Source organism: Mixophyes fleayi, chromosome 3, assembly GCF_038048845.1.
Source record: "Mixophyes fleayi isolate aMixFle1 chromosome 3, aMixFle1.hap1, whole genome shotgun sequence".
Taxonomy (NCBI): Eukaryota; Metazoa; Chordata; class Amphibia; order Anura; family Limnodynastidae; genus Mixophyes; species Mixophyes fleayi.
The window spans coordinates 270,621,059-270,636,391 of NC_134404.1; positions in this window are offsets into that span (position 1 = coordinate 270,621,059).

Here is a 15,333-nt window from a genome sequence, read left to right on the forward strand (position 1 = left end):
CTGGGTCTCATAATACATTATTATTCAGGATACCGTACATTGATGGTTCTAATTTACATGATTCATTTATAAAACAGTTTTTTCAAATTAAATCAATAAAGTAGAGTAACAAATCAGGGGGTGTGGAAATATTAATGCACACATATATAAAGATATTTATTGACAGTGTCCCCCTGCACCCCATTTTGAAATGTGTCAGGGCTTCACTAAAATGGCAAGCTTATATCAGGACCATAAAGCCATATTTATGGAGCAGTTGTGAAAAAATGGCAAACAAACTGTGTATTTTATTTTAAAATTGATGCTGGGTGTCACACCTACAAGACCACGTTCAAAATCAGTCTTGCTTTTTCTAGATATGCTCCCGAAGCTGGTTGTTTTAATGCCTGCTTTCTGCACATGATATAAAAATGTGTAAAATAAAAATGCATATACAGATGTAAATAAAAAACATAATAATGAATAAATCTACAAAAATTACCAGTAGCTGCTGCATTTCCCACCCTAGGCTTATACTCCAGTCAATAAGTTTTCCCAGTTTTTTTAGGTAAAATTAGGTGCCTCGGCTTATATTCGGGTCGACTTATACTCGAGTATATACGGTATTTCAGCAGTGACAATTAGCAATGGAGCTTTCCTCTTTGTGTGTTACCTATATAACACAGCACAGTGTGACTGCAGATTTAGAAGACCAAGCCTGCCAGACCCATTAATTCTATTTTGGCAATGACAATTAGCAATGGAGCTCTCCTGAATGTCACTGGAGACTTTGCAGAACACTGCTACCCCTCCTCTTTCTTTTCTACCTATGACGCTGCCCAACTGCTCTAGAGACTGCCAAGAACTGTGCTACCCCTTCTGAGTCCCTCTGTGAAATAGCACTGGATCGCCGTGGAGGGCGGTACTTATAGAATCCAAAACTCGCGAGATCCGATGACGTAACAATGACGTTTTGCTTCGTTTTCATTTTCGAGCTGGCTCGGTACTCAGATCTGCTAAGTTCGGGTATGTTCGGTTCTCAGGGAACCAAGCCTGGGCATCTCTAATAGCAACCAATCAGATTCTAGCTGTCATTTTGTAGAATGTACTAAATAAATGACAGCTAGATTCTGATTGGTTGCTATAGGCAACATCTCCACTTTTTCAAACCCGCAGTTTAGTAAATATACCCCTTTATCTCCATATGAAAACTTATATACATAAATTCCCATAAAAAATTTAGAGCATTTAATATTTGTTAACTACAACTCTATACTTCACTTAATATATAAGTAAACCAATGAATGCACCTGGTTGTGACTATGAAAGACATCCAAAAATGTTTTTGTGGTCTCGTTGTTTGTTCACTAGCTCTACTGAAGTGTGTGAAAACAATAAAAGTATCATCATAAAAAGATGATTTTGGGGATACAATATCAATCCTTGGAACACTTTTTTTGAACGATAATCTTTACTTTATTTCACATTTGTTTTTAGTTTGAGACATTAGCACAATCATTCTTCTCATATTTTGAGCTATTTGTTTTAATTGAGTTCCGTGGGTATGAATCTGAGGTAGAGTGGGCTACATTTGTTTTATTATTATTATTACCATTTATTTATATAGCGACACTAATTCCGCAGCGCTGTACATAGAACTAACTCACATCAGTCCCTGCCCCATTGGGGTTTACAGTCTAAATTCCCTAACACACACATACAGACTAGGGTCAATTTGTTAGCGGTCAATTAACCTACCAATATGTTTTTTGGAGTGTGGGAGGAAACCGGAGCACCTGGACGAAACCCACGAAAGCACGGGGAGGACATACAAACTGCTCATGACCCATTATCCTTTGTATGGGCCTAGTGCAAAAATGTTTGTTAGACTAAGTGAACCTTGCATATATTTAGATATGCTAAGTAAGCAAACCTAGTTTTTTCTATCCTCTATTTATAGTCTAACCCTGGTTAGATTGGCCCACTATGGTGCAAAGGAAATCCCCAGTTGGCACACTAACTGCCACATCAAAAAGCAACCACATAGCACGGGTTATTTACTTTCTACATTTAAATTTTTATAAATCAGAAAAACAATGGAGCACTAGGTCCAAAATATAGGTAAAAATAAGCTCAACAAATAAAAAAAATAGGATTACTGAAAATTCCATTTTGTTGAGGCTAATGTTCATTAAAGCATAGTCATAATCACAAAATGATTCCTAGACTGTAGACATAATGCTGTCAAATGGAAAGTTCCCAGAAGTCAGCATACCATGTGATTGAAGCAAGGTTTTCTTCTGGGAAATTGTACCCCCCCTCAAGCGCACCTCTACATTACCTGTGCTGCTTGCACCATTGAACTCGCATACATTGGCTAGGACACACACTACAGGTTTTTATCGGAACAACGGGCCTTTTGGCTAAGTTCAAGTGTAGTTCCTGTCGTAGAAGGGGTGTGACAGAGGCCCTGGAAGGGATGGGGCTCCTTCGTCCGATGCCAGAAGGCTGGTGATGACATGGCAGCGCGAGGTGTCTGTGCCTCTGGGGGACAGGGCCCGGAGGTGAACTGAAAATGCATGGGTGGTGGTGGCCCCACGATCACGTGTAGAGAGTAAGGCACAGAGCACAATACACTGAGAGCGAACCCTGCACCACTATTTACTTTCTTGGTCCGGCCTTTTGGCTGGGCCAGAAAATTTTTTACACCCTCCGGCCATCAGGCTGTGGCTTATGGGCACTTTTTTATTTTTTATTTATTGACCTATAGCACTTATGCACAGTATAGCACTTTTTTTGCACGGATTTTATTTTGTGTGATTTCCGTTTGCACGTTTTGGGTTTGGGTCTGACCCTAAGGGGAACCCCTCTCCCACAGTTATCTGAGACTCTCTCCATATGGCGAGAGTTGAAGAGCCAGTCCCCCGGGGAAAGCTTTGGCCAACTTTGGGGTAAAGGGGGCTGCCCGAGCCTTGCAGCAGAGGCAGTCCGGAAGACCCTTGCCCTCTAAGGGGCCTTTTGGCTCCGAGGGTCGGGGACATAAAGGGGCACCCCCTAGCTTAGGCGAAGGGGTGTCCGAAGAATCTTTGTCCTCCAAAGAGGCCTTTTGGCTTCAGGGGACAGGGAGCAACGGGGCCCTTTCCTTTTTGGGAAGGGTCTAAAGTCCCAAGCCCCCAGCACTGTTTTTGCACTGCACTGGGTGATTGGAGCACGCACCTCGAGCTTCAATAAACAAAAAAATTTAAAAATTCTGCTTGATCATCTTTCACATGCTTGCAGAGAGGTTTGTTATGTAGCAGTTTGTGAGCTACATAGGGAGGCCAAATATCATTTTCCTCTTGGTCGTGATAGATGCTTTTTCGTGCTACTCTGGAATTCTATTGGTACTGCACTAAGGGAAAATGGAAATTGCCATACAAGTAATTCAGAATTAGCTGGATTATTTCACAAAACCTTGATTATAAGCATTTTTGGATTTCTAACCCATAACATAGCTGTGGTGATTAAAATAAAATATGTATTGCCATAATACACATAGATGTACATTCATGATTTCCTCTGAGATAAATATTTCACTTTAAAAGTTTGACCAGTGAGCCCAGAATTAATTAGGTTAGGTAACTCACTTAACATATGAATGTAACAACCCTGCTCTCCTCTGATCATCCATGTCCCCTCCTGCTGAGTATATACTGTCTAATTAAGGTCTTGTGCAAACAAGAATAATTAGCATGAAAAGTTTTTTAATTAACAAGGAGATGTAACTTAAATCTATATATTGGATTCCAGGCAAATGACAAGAGCTGATGTGTTGATATAGAAAATATAACCTTCAAAACTATTTTTTTCTTCATATTTCATGATTTGGGAAATTTTGGTGCCAGTCGAACGTAAGGGACAAAAAATACATAAGGTTATAGATAACTGATGTATAGAGAACCTACAGTAATATCTTCCTGAATGAGTCTTAATGATGTTTTTATAATATCATATATCAATGCAAATGTGCAGGAGGTTATGACCTGTTTATTGAGTGTGGAGTTATGTCTCTGTGAAATGCCCAAGAAAAGATATGGGAGTTAAAAGATTTTGGACTATTTTTGGACAAACTATGATCCACACTTTCCCCATATTAGTATACACACTAACATTCTGTGTGCCCTCCCAGTGGAATTATCATATTATCCTGGCTTGTCACAAGCATGTACATTATATTATATATATTATATATAAGTGTTAATTCTCTGTAATTTGAAAAAATGTTTTGATGACTATGTTTCATTCATTTTTTGTATTATTTGTTACATATGTTTTTTTAATTATATCCAATGCCATGTACCTTTTTTAGAAGAAATCTAAAATTCAATACATTTGTCCTTGATACTCTAACAAATCCATAATACTTTTGATAAAATGAAATGGTGTTTGTCCATGTTAACCCTGTGAATGCTGGTGCGAATTGTTAACAAGAACCATAGTTTGTGCCAGCATGTACTTTTGTGTAACAGAGTTTTGATATGCTAATCCCTTAAATGCTGGTGTGTGAACCAGCAGGTACATTTATGCAACAAAGTGTGTATGGGTGTGAGAAAACTATTTTGGGGGTTATTCAGTGAGATCTGTAACCTGCGTAACAAGTGACTGCAAGATTGAGTACTGAAATCCTGCGTAACCTCTTACAGTAAACATCCACATCATGGACACTGTGAGTGTGTTCTATCTATCTGTAATATCCTGCAAATCACAGGTATAGTACTGCATGCATTCACTCAGACAACTACATCTCCCAGACTGCCTCTGGTAAGTTCATACAAATTCAGCCATTTTGGAGTGGACAAATTGCAAACTACAACCCCAGGCCAGGAGTTCACTTAGTGGGATTTCCAGTTGGCCAGAAACCCCCTCTGGTCTGGGAATGAAATGATTGAATGACAGGCATTTTATCCCATTAAATAAGACCTAATGGAAAACATCACACAATTGTGATATCTGTGCATGAATTTGATGTGCAGGACAAAACAGGAGAGCAAATACAAATCAATTAACTGCAAATATCAACCTGTGGAATGACTAGCCACATGCATAAAATGGTGGTCGAGAACACAGTGCAGGAAATCATTGGTTAATCTACATAAACCATTCCTGGCAAAGTATGGCTGGGTACACGCTACAGCAAATTTATCCCCATGCAAAATCGTTAATGATTTTACCAACGAATGAAAATCCCGATCATATATACACACTATACACGTTTTACAAGAATTACCTTCAGATCTGTACTCTTTATCTGTCATAACCATCAGCTGAAAAGATTGTGACTCTATAAACTCTATGGAGTTCTGCCTACACTGCTGGTCGTGAGTGTATACACAATGCAGAATTGGAACGACAATGTTCCATCATTTACAGAGATTCTTAGTTTGTTTATAAAACCAAATTAAACAATACGACTTGCTTTGGGATGATAATCGTTGATCGGGAGAGCGCACACATTAATGCGATATCAGGCAGAACAGTCATTTATCGTGTGATTGGCCCGCTGTTCCGGTAAAAAACCTGTAGTGTGTGTCCCAGCCAATCTATGCGAGTTCAGTGGTGCAAGCAGCACAGGTAATGTAGAGGTGCACTTGAGGGGGGTTACAGTTTCCCAGAAGAAAACCTTGTTCCAATCACATAGTATGCTGACTTCTGGGAACTTTCCATTTGACAGCATTATGTCTACAGTCTAGGAATCATTTTGTGATTATCTGACTATGCTTTACTTAACATTAGCCTCAACAAAATGGAATTTTCAGTAATCTTGTTTTTTTGGTTGTTGAGCTTATTTTTACCTATATTTTGGACCTAGTGCTCCATTGTTTTTCTGATTTATAAAAATGTAAATGTAGAAAGTAAATGACCCGTGCTATGTGGTTGCTTTTTGATGTGAAGCACTGGGTGAGTACCTATAAACCTAATTTTAATATTTTGAATATGTGTTTACTTCCGTGTGAGAGAAGATTAATAATAGTTTTGTAGAGTAGTGATGATCATATTTGTATAAAGGGGGTAATATTCATATGGGGTTTTTCATTAATGTGCAGCCTACTTTATGTCTTTTTTATTACATTTAATACATTTATGTACATTTTACTTTTCTAATTCTAGTTTTCATATCTGAGTACTACACCATTGCCTAATTTCTGTGCAGCATGCAATTTCTGAATTATTTTACTATGCTGTACATATGGATAAGTGCACAGTACCATTTCTCTTTATATAATTTTGAGCCACTTTTATGACAAGTGCACTGACATTGTTCTGTATATTCTACATGTAACGTGTTGGTTATACCTTCTGATGTTATTGATTGTTATAGGAAAAGGTGTCAGCAGTGTTAATGTGGATATGAAGCCACAATGCTTTTGAACTTAAACAGGTTGCTGTTTATTGAACGTTGTAACAACAGAATATACATGCAGGTACTCACGGTTGGTTTGTAACTTGTAGTACAGCAGGGAATCAGGCAACATGCAGTCTTGTATACAGTACACACTTGTATATATAGCAGTATATATAGATGCAGTCTGTTTGTATGTGCTGCACGTCTGTGCTGTATTTTGTTGTGCAGACTCTCTAGTATATTAGTGGGAGCCTCCGGTCACTGTATGGAAGCTTTTGGTAACCTTATATTATACTAGGTGTGCAGCTAACACTGCTGCGTCTGTTCAGTATCAGGTCTGTAATGGAAGTGTCAGCGCGAAACCCAAACTTCTGGTTTCTGCTGGCCACTCATGCACAGTAGTGCAATCAGGACACAGACGTCCTGCCCCACTTCCTCCTAGACAACCAGGGAAACGGGCTGCCAAAGCAAAAGAGTAGATGGAGCAAAGTGCTCCATATACTAACATAACTTTCTGTATAAGAATAAATATAATGGAGCACTATGGGTGGTTCTTGCTTGATATTTTCCCTGTAGCCCTACTACTGTAAAACTAGTTCTGGTTCTACAACTTAAATTTAATATGTTTTGAACGGTGTCCCTTCTGCACATTAGTGGAGTCACGGCAGGGGCTAGCTTGGCCAGGGGGTTGTCTTCCACCCAGGATAGTCTCTTAGTGGGCAACCTTGGACTGGGCCACTTGACTACCTGAATTTTTATTCCTTTAAAATGTTCTTAGTAGGCTGCTCAGCTTCAACCCCCAGGCTAAACTTTTCCAGTCAGTCGCTGAGTCACGGTGTGTCAAGCCTAATATTTATTGCCAAACTTGTTATTTACAGTAAAACAATTTGTCATGGCCTTCTCACTCATTAGATATGTACCCATATATTTTAAATATTCTGGAACAATGCCCGAACATGGTTTTCTACCATCAATTCATGAAACAATGGGGCTTTTTCCCTCCTGCACAACTCCAGACATTTTTAGACTCAATGCCACAAAGCATAGAGTCCATACTGGCCATACATGGTGGCCTATCTTCCTATTGTATATATTTGCCTCCATATATTTGTTAACTACCTGTATATCTTGAAGAGGGTTTGAGATGTCAGAGCTATATGAAGCCTTTCAACCATCATATTGAACATGCCATTGGGTATATCCCCTGGTAACTTTAACAGCGCAAACTTTATTTACTTTGACATAATGATATATAAATGTGTCTATCGCAAAGTTTATTTCAATATCCTCATTCCAAAAAAAAGTAAGAATGGTGAAACTTAGGATGACCCTTATTCCTCCCTGATTGCAGAGAGCAGAGCCATAACTTAAGGTTTTAGCGCCTGGTGCAAGAAGAAAAACTGGCGCCCCCTTGCCCTCAATTTGTACTAAATTAACCTAAAATATTCATAAACTGTGCCCACATTAAGTGTTGCGCACTGGGCGGTCGTCCCTCTGCAATAGCCCTAGTTACGGCCCTAGCAGAAATGGTGCAATTTTAAATAGATAAAAACTCTTATGGCCTTCATCTTCACTCATAAGTACTTGCACCCAAACAAAAATAATGTATAAGACATTCGCATGCAAAATTAATGTAAGCACATGGAGAGTGCAAAAATAGCTTTTTAAGCATGTGTTATGACAGAACATAGTATGAACCTTCCTGGACAAAATTCTAATTTAATAAACTGTCAAAGCTTCCCATATTCCCAATTATAATTATAGGATTACCCAAGAGTTTGCAAGTCATTACATCTACTTTTTTGCACAGTCTTTTCTTACTATGGAGCCTATTTATGAACCTGCAAATTGTCAATTTTTATCACAGTAATCCCCCAGAAAACTGCAGAAACTCTAGTTACCATATTTTAAAATAACATGGCTATTTATTATTTGAGCATCGCAGTAGATATCAAAGATATCTGCTGCAGTCCTAGACTCTTTGATTGTAAATGCAGACCCCTTATTTGTCTATGGGAGCTGTGAAAATGCCCTATTTATCAAGCTCTGAAACTCAGAGCTTGACCCCAACACCTAAGGTTGTGTTAGCCATTCAATCCTTTGGGGAGACAAATTTGTGCAATGATTGCGATAAGAAATGATAACTAATATGAACAATATGCGATGGGTCATAAATAGACCCCTGAGTTTGAATTGTCACTGCTATTAGGAAATGAATGCAATGAATGTCCAGGAGAGACATCAAAGATAAAGTAAGGGAATATGCAATAGGGAAAAGGGAGATAAAGGATCTAGAGTACAATATGAGGTATTAGCATGGAGGTATTTTATTTGATTTAGGTGTGAAATTAGCTCTTTTAAGCAATGCTGTGAGCTTTTAATCTGGTCGCAAATGTACAAATTTGATCATTTTTGTAGTCAGATGTGATAAAGTAAGTGTGAGAAATCTAGTTAACTGAGCATCACATTGGTGTGTTTTTGAAGATATCGACCAACCAGAATTAATGGGGCCTAGTACAATACCACCACTGGGTTCCTTAGATATGTATCATTTTGATGACAAGTAAAGAAACCAGTTTTAGTATCTTGTAGTTGCTCATTTAATACACTCGAGAAATGCAGAATACAGAATTGCGTAGGACTGAATTTGCAAGATGAGTGCTCAAAACCCCAGCTACAATGGCTTTTTTTTCACGTAGCAAACAAATACTTGACAGCTTTATTTTTACACTTAAATTTAGAGTTGATATAGGTCATGTCCTATCCCAACTATAAGTCCCCACATTTTAAATTTACCTTTCCCTTCAATACAACATGGTTTTTCCAAGGTGCAAAGTTACACTTTTTTTTGCTTAATTAATAAATCAGGCCCTCTGTCTCCAATTATGCATTACCCCAGCTATTTTAATCACATTTTATTATACAAAATCACACACTTGGCTGTTTTAAAGGACAATAATTGTTTGTTATAGCCACAAATATAGTCCCAACAACACATTACAATTCCAGTCTCACACTCACCTTTCATTTATTCCATTCAAAAACTCCATCATACCTACTAGTCTGGGTATTTGTAGGCCATAAGGTTACTCACTTCCCTGCATGTTCACCTAGGAGCAAATGGCAGCATGTCCCCTCAGTCTGGGCACCAGGCATCAAGAGACAGAGCTTTTTTTTTTTAATCATGTGTAAACCCTCTCTTGTGGGTGGAGACTACCTTCTACAGGAACCAGGCTACAGTCTTTCATATGTTAATTTGACAAACTGCTCCAAAACCTGATTATCTGGTATTTAAAAGCCATAGTCCCAGGTGGGGGGAGGATTTTTATGTGCACAGTCACTTCCTAATTCAATTATAAAATGAAACATAAATAATAGATTATTTATGTACTCTTCATCAGTAATGAAATCTAAAGGAGTCACAAGTGTGGACAGTTTGGAATCTCCACAGACAGTATCATGTGTTCAGTATTATTTTACTTCTGTCACTTTCTGAATGACAGCTGATATGGGAATTGAAAAAAATATTTGACGCAAGGTAGATTTGCCAGAAAAGAACACCAACCTAAAAGAAGTAAAAAAATAAATAAAACTCAGACAAATTGTTTTATTTTAGTTATTTTGTTTTTTATTTCAACATCAAAGAGTTTGAGAAACCTTTCGGTAGTTTTCATGTTTCCCATTGTTATAAATCGTTTCAAACATTATTTCCAAGACATAAAAGAAGCATACACAATCTTTTAGCAAATAACATTGACAATGTAAAATATGTCACCAAATGCATTTTGGTGCATGAATCTCATATGAAACAGGTTACCAAAGAATATAGGTATTGCACAATAATAATGTATGTAAATATATATATATATATATATATATATATATATATATATATATATATATATATATATAAATATATATATATATGTATATATATATATATATACACAAAAACGCCCAGATAATAATTGCTTTTTTTTGTGTTTTTTTGTAAATGGTGGTGCATAATTAGGAATTCTTAGAACTGATAATTAATTCCAGTTTAATTAGCATTAATACTTTTTTTTAAGGTTTTTATCGTTTTATAAACTATCCTAAGTGCAGATAATATGGATGACTCATATCTAATACAATATGCAGATATATCAAATGCAGTATATTTTAGTAAATTGAACAGGAAAGTGAAAAAAAAAAGTGTTACTAATTATTAGGCGTAATGGTTGTTTGTTTTTAAAAATTAAATAAACAACTCTTATTGAATCTTCATCCTTCTAAATGATTAGAAGCAAATAACTGGATAATATAGCATGAGTTTCTGGAAGAATAATGAGCAACGGGGGATGTTGCGGATAAAAAAAGGAGGCAGGTTTTTCACAGGTCAGAAGGAGATATGTTTGCAATAACAATATGAGAGTTTCACTGGTATTTAATTAATTTTCTATATAACAATTAGCTAAAATTCTCTTGTTGTTACTTGTTATTTATAAATTTAAGTTATTTGTGTAATTCTAAAAATTCTAACAGCTTCTTAAAAGTCCATGCAAAACGTTTGTTAATCATACTGTACATTTTAAAATCAGTAATTAAGAATTATAGTTATATAAGTGAAGGAGTAACATTTTGGGATTCAACTGGTGGATGAGGCCTCATGCTGGTAAGAAAAGGGCCTCTTGATAGCAGTGATACGTGTACTATGCTGGCTTGAGAAACACAATATAATGTGATATCAGCTACTCACAGCAACATTGTTACTATTGTTAGCTGGGATTAGAATATGTACACTAACCCTATCATCAGGATCAAGATTAATGGGATTTTTCTGAACCCGTAGAGATCAATAACAGCACTAGACAAGGTTGCCCTCTCTCCCCAATGATATTTGTATTATGCATGGAGGCGTTGGCAAGATCCATAACTGCTAATCCAGATACCTCCAGAATACAGGCGGGAGAGAAAGAATTTAAGTTAGCTCTTTTCGCTGATGATATCCTAGTTTTCATTACTAACCCTGTTGTCTCAATTCCCAACCTGTTAACAGAATTCCCAAGATTTGGAAACCTTTCTAATTTCAAGATTAAATATACAAAGTGAGTTGCGCTTAACTTCTAGACCCCTCCTTGGGTCAGTAAAGGTCTGAAACATGCATTAACATTTGCTTGACACCCTACCCAGATAAAATATTTGGGGGTTATCAGTAACAAAGATGTGTCCCGGATATTTGCAGATAACTTCCTACCAATTACTAATTAAATAAGCAATGATCTTAGAGATTGGCAGACTAAAATCTTTTCCTGGATAGGGATAATCAACATTGTTAAAATGAACCTACTCCCCAAAGTTCTCCATCTCCTACATACTCTCCCTATACACATTCCTAATAATTGGTTCACTGACTTGCACCGAGTAATAAGAGATTTTGTATGGAATGGTAGGAAACTACACTTTTAGCATGACATTCTCTACAGGTGCAAACATCTAGGTGGATTGCAATTTCCTCATTTTGCTACGTATTATGCTGCTGTTATTCTGAATTGAATTATGGACTGGACGAGGGGTGGTGACTTTAGGCAGTGGGTGGCAATAAGGAAATTTTGCTTAGAGTTCCTGCCAGGATCCTCCTGTGGCTGTCTACACTTCCCTAAACACGTCATCCGACAATATCCCCAACGTTGACATGATGGTTCAGACTACAGGTGTTAAAATAAGTTTCTTCCCTGACTTTACCTCTCACACCACTGTTTGATAACCCAGCAGTTCCCTTGGGAACTCTGTCAAACGCATTTGGACTTTGGACAAGGGCTGGGATTCTCCTTGCTGACCAGCTGGTGGGAGTGTTGTGTGTACTCCCGGTTGATGACAATCAAACTAAATGGGACTTACCCAACTCAGAAATCTGGAGTTACCTATAGCTGAAGCATTTATTAACATCATCAGATATGTGTAAGATGGCGCGAAGCAAACTCATTTTATTTGAACCACTGTGCACGACCTCCTGGTACCCCATACATACCCTCTCAACCATTTACAAACTTTTAATCAAAAATAGCTTTAGCTCGATGCCAAAATTCACTAAACATTGGGTACGGGACCTAGGAAATTTAGTAACAGAACAATGGCCTAACATTTTACAAACAGAACAGGCTAGTTTCATCAGCATTTCTGTAATCGAGACTCAATTTTAATTTTTATCAAGGTGGTACCGGTGTCCTAGCCTTCTGGTTAAAATGTACTATTGATCATTCAACTCCTGTTGGAGGCGTATTATGGTGCCTGGAACACCCCTTCACATTTGGTGCGACTGTCCTAAAATATGCGCTTTCTGGGAGGAAATGATCACTATCTCCAAACAAATCACAGGAAATGAATTATCAGACTGCCCAAGTTTCTGATTACTCAACGTGGTCAACAAGCCCATTGCTCAATATAAAAAATCTTTACTGAAGTATTTTGGTACATGTCCATCCATACAACCACTCTAGCGAGAGGTATTTGACTTCATATCCATCATTTTGGGAAGATCCGTAGATATGGACCCGGCTTTGGCATTATTTCACCTGTATCCCCCCCTCTGTTCCTAAACACGACAGGTACCTACTAGGTCACATTTTGATCGCAACAAGAGCAGCGATAGCCCAAAACTGGAAGACTCCTGCACTTCCCGTTCTGCTTTAAATGATCTCTAAAATCCAGCATAGCTACGAAATGAAGATGATTGACATGCCCTACTCTACCTCTGCTTCAGTTCCTATGATGAAGTGGTTCAAATGGCACGTATACACCACAGAGTGTGATGGAACCAATAGAGAAACTTCTTCTTCCTCTCCCTCTCAAGTGTTCTCAGCACCTCATGACTCTCCCCGAGAGGACTAGTGGACCCTATCCCAAGGTTCTTTCAAGCAGGTTCTTATTGCCACACTGCACATCAACATGTTTTTCTCTCTAAAATGCTTTCTCATTGTAGTTTTTTTTTGCAATTATACTAATTATGGTCTCATTTATGTTGTGATCTTCCCTGAACAAGCCCCCTTCAGCGAGAGGTCCCCCCTGTGTTCCCCCTCTTCTTTATGTAACCCCTTTTTATTTTCTGTACCTCATATGTTGTAAAGCTTTTCAATAAAAATTATTGATGAAAAAAAAAATAATCTATACTGAAACACCTTAACAGTACTGTGAAGGCTGTGATACTGGTCCACTGGATATCCCCCTCCCCACCATCCATAAAGGGGTTTGCTATGATTATGGATGACATGATTTTATACTCTAAAGATAAATTTCAAGAGTATTGTGCAACATGGTATAGTTGGATCGAGATTAAAGATACTTCTATGTTTGCCCTTCTAAACAATAAAGTAGCATCTATGTTGGCCTGCACATTACACAGGTCTGAGATTATGTTTGGACAATAATATCTGTCTCCCCACTTATACCTTTCTTATTCCCTTTTTTTCCCCTACCCCCCTACCCAATTTATAGTTTGCTTTTGTATTGTTTCTTTAACATAATGTTTCTCACTTATTTTTAATATGTATTATTGCAAAACTGAGCAAAATATTTTACTATTTCTGAGAATTAACCACCCATTCTTCCATACTTAAACTGCTTGTAATTATTTAAATTTGATAATTATATCCAAATTTACCTAACACAATTAACCAGTGTTTATTTTTATACAGTTTTTGAAAAATAAATGTAATTTCACTAGGTTTTTAGCAAATTTACTCTAGGGAAATATCTACATGTTATAAATTTACACCAACATATCATATCATGTAAATAGATTTGTTTTTATACTTAAGTAAGAATATTAATGTTATTGAACTGAAAGACGATACTGTCTCTTATTATTAAATAATACAATATGGCTGGCTAAAACCAATTTTATTGTGGAATAGCTTTAGTTATCATGTACATTTTTGTAATTATTAATTATCTGCCTTGATTAAAGTGACATTTATTTATTACAATTATTTTTTACATATTATTCAGTTCTTGTGGGAACTTACTTTTTTCTTTAATAAAAAGATATTAGATCTGACCCATATAAAACTTGTGAGGATATCACATACATCTATGAAAACGAGTCATTTTACCCCTTGCTTTACTTCTAAATATCTTAATGTTTCCTTTTTCATTAACAACATTGTGAGCAAGTTAGAGTCTCGAAGGTCAAATATGAAAATAAGATATGTAGAAGAGTGCATAGGATACCTTATTGATGTTGACTACACCTACTAACAGTTCACTTTACAAATGGCACATGATTTATAATAACCACAACTCTGTGAATAATTTTATTCCCCAGAGGTATAGGAAGAGCAACAGGAGTTACATAACTTATTTTCCTCCTCATCAATTCCTGTGTTTAATTTCTACCCCCTTTCACCTTATTTTCATCAATGCTAAATAAACCAATTCTGTCTATTGTATCTCTACTCATCTGCATGAAGACACAAATATAATATTGGGTCAAGTGTGAAGGGTCGACTAGAGAATCTAAAGACTTCTGCTAACCAAAACTTTGCATACCTTGTATCATATAATCTAAATATAGCAAATTATCAAACACAAGGCTGTCTGGGGAGTAAATAGCAAGCGTGATAATAAGTACATCTAGGTCAGTGATTCCCAACCATGGGTTTGGGAACCCCTAGGGGTCCTTGAAGTGTTCCCTGAGGGTTCTCAGAAAAAAATTAGTAATGGCTGCACTATTGTCCTTATTGTCAAGTGGATGGATCTACTTGTGATGTGTCTCCTGTCGAGTGATATATCAAGTCCAGCCAAGGAACCAGAAAGCGCGGAGTCACCATCTGAAAAGCTGCAGGTTGACATAGAATTTCTGTAACTAGCAAGGCACTTGTAGTTCTATAGTATCTGGAGATATGAAACTTTAGTAACATTGGAGTCTATTCTACTTTTCAGCAATTTCAGTGCGCTAGATAGCTTTTTGCTTAGCTTGAAACTGTGTGCACCTT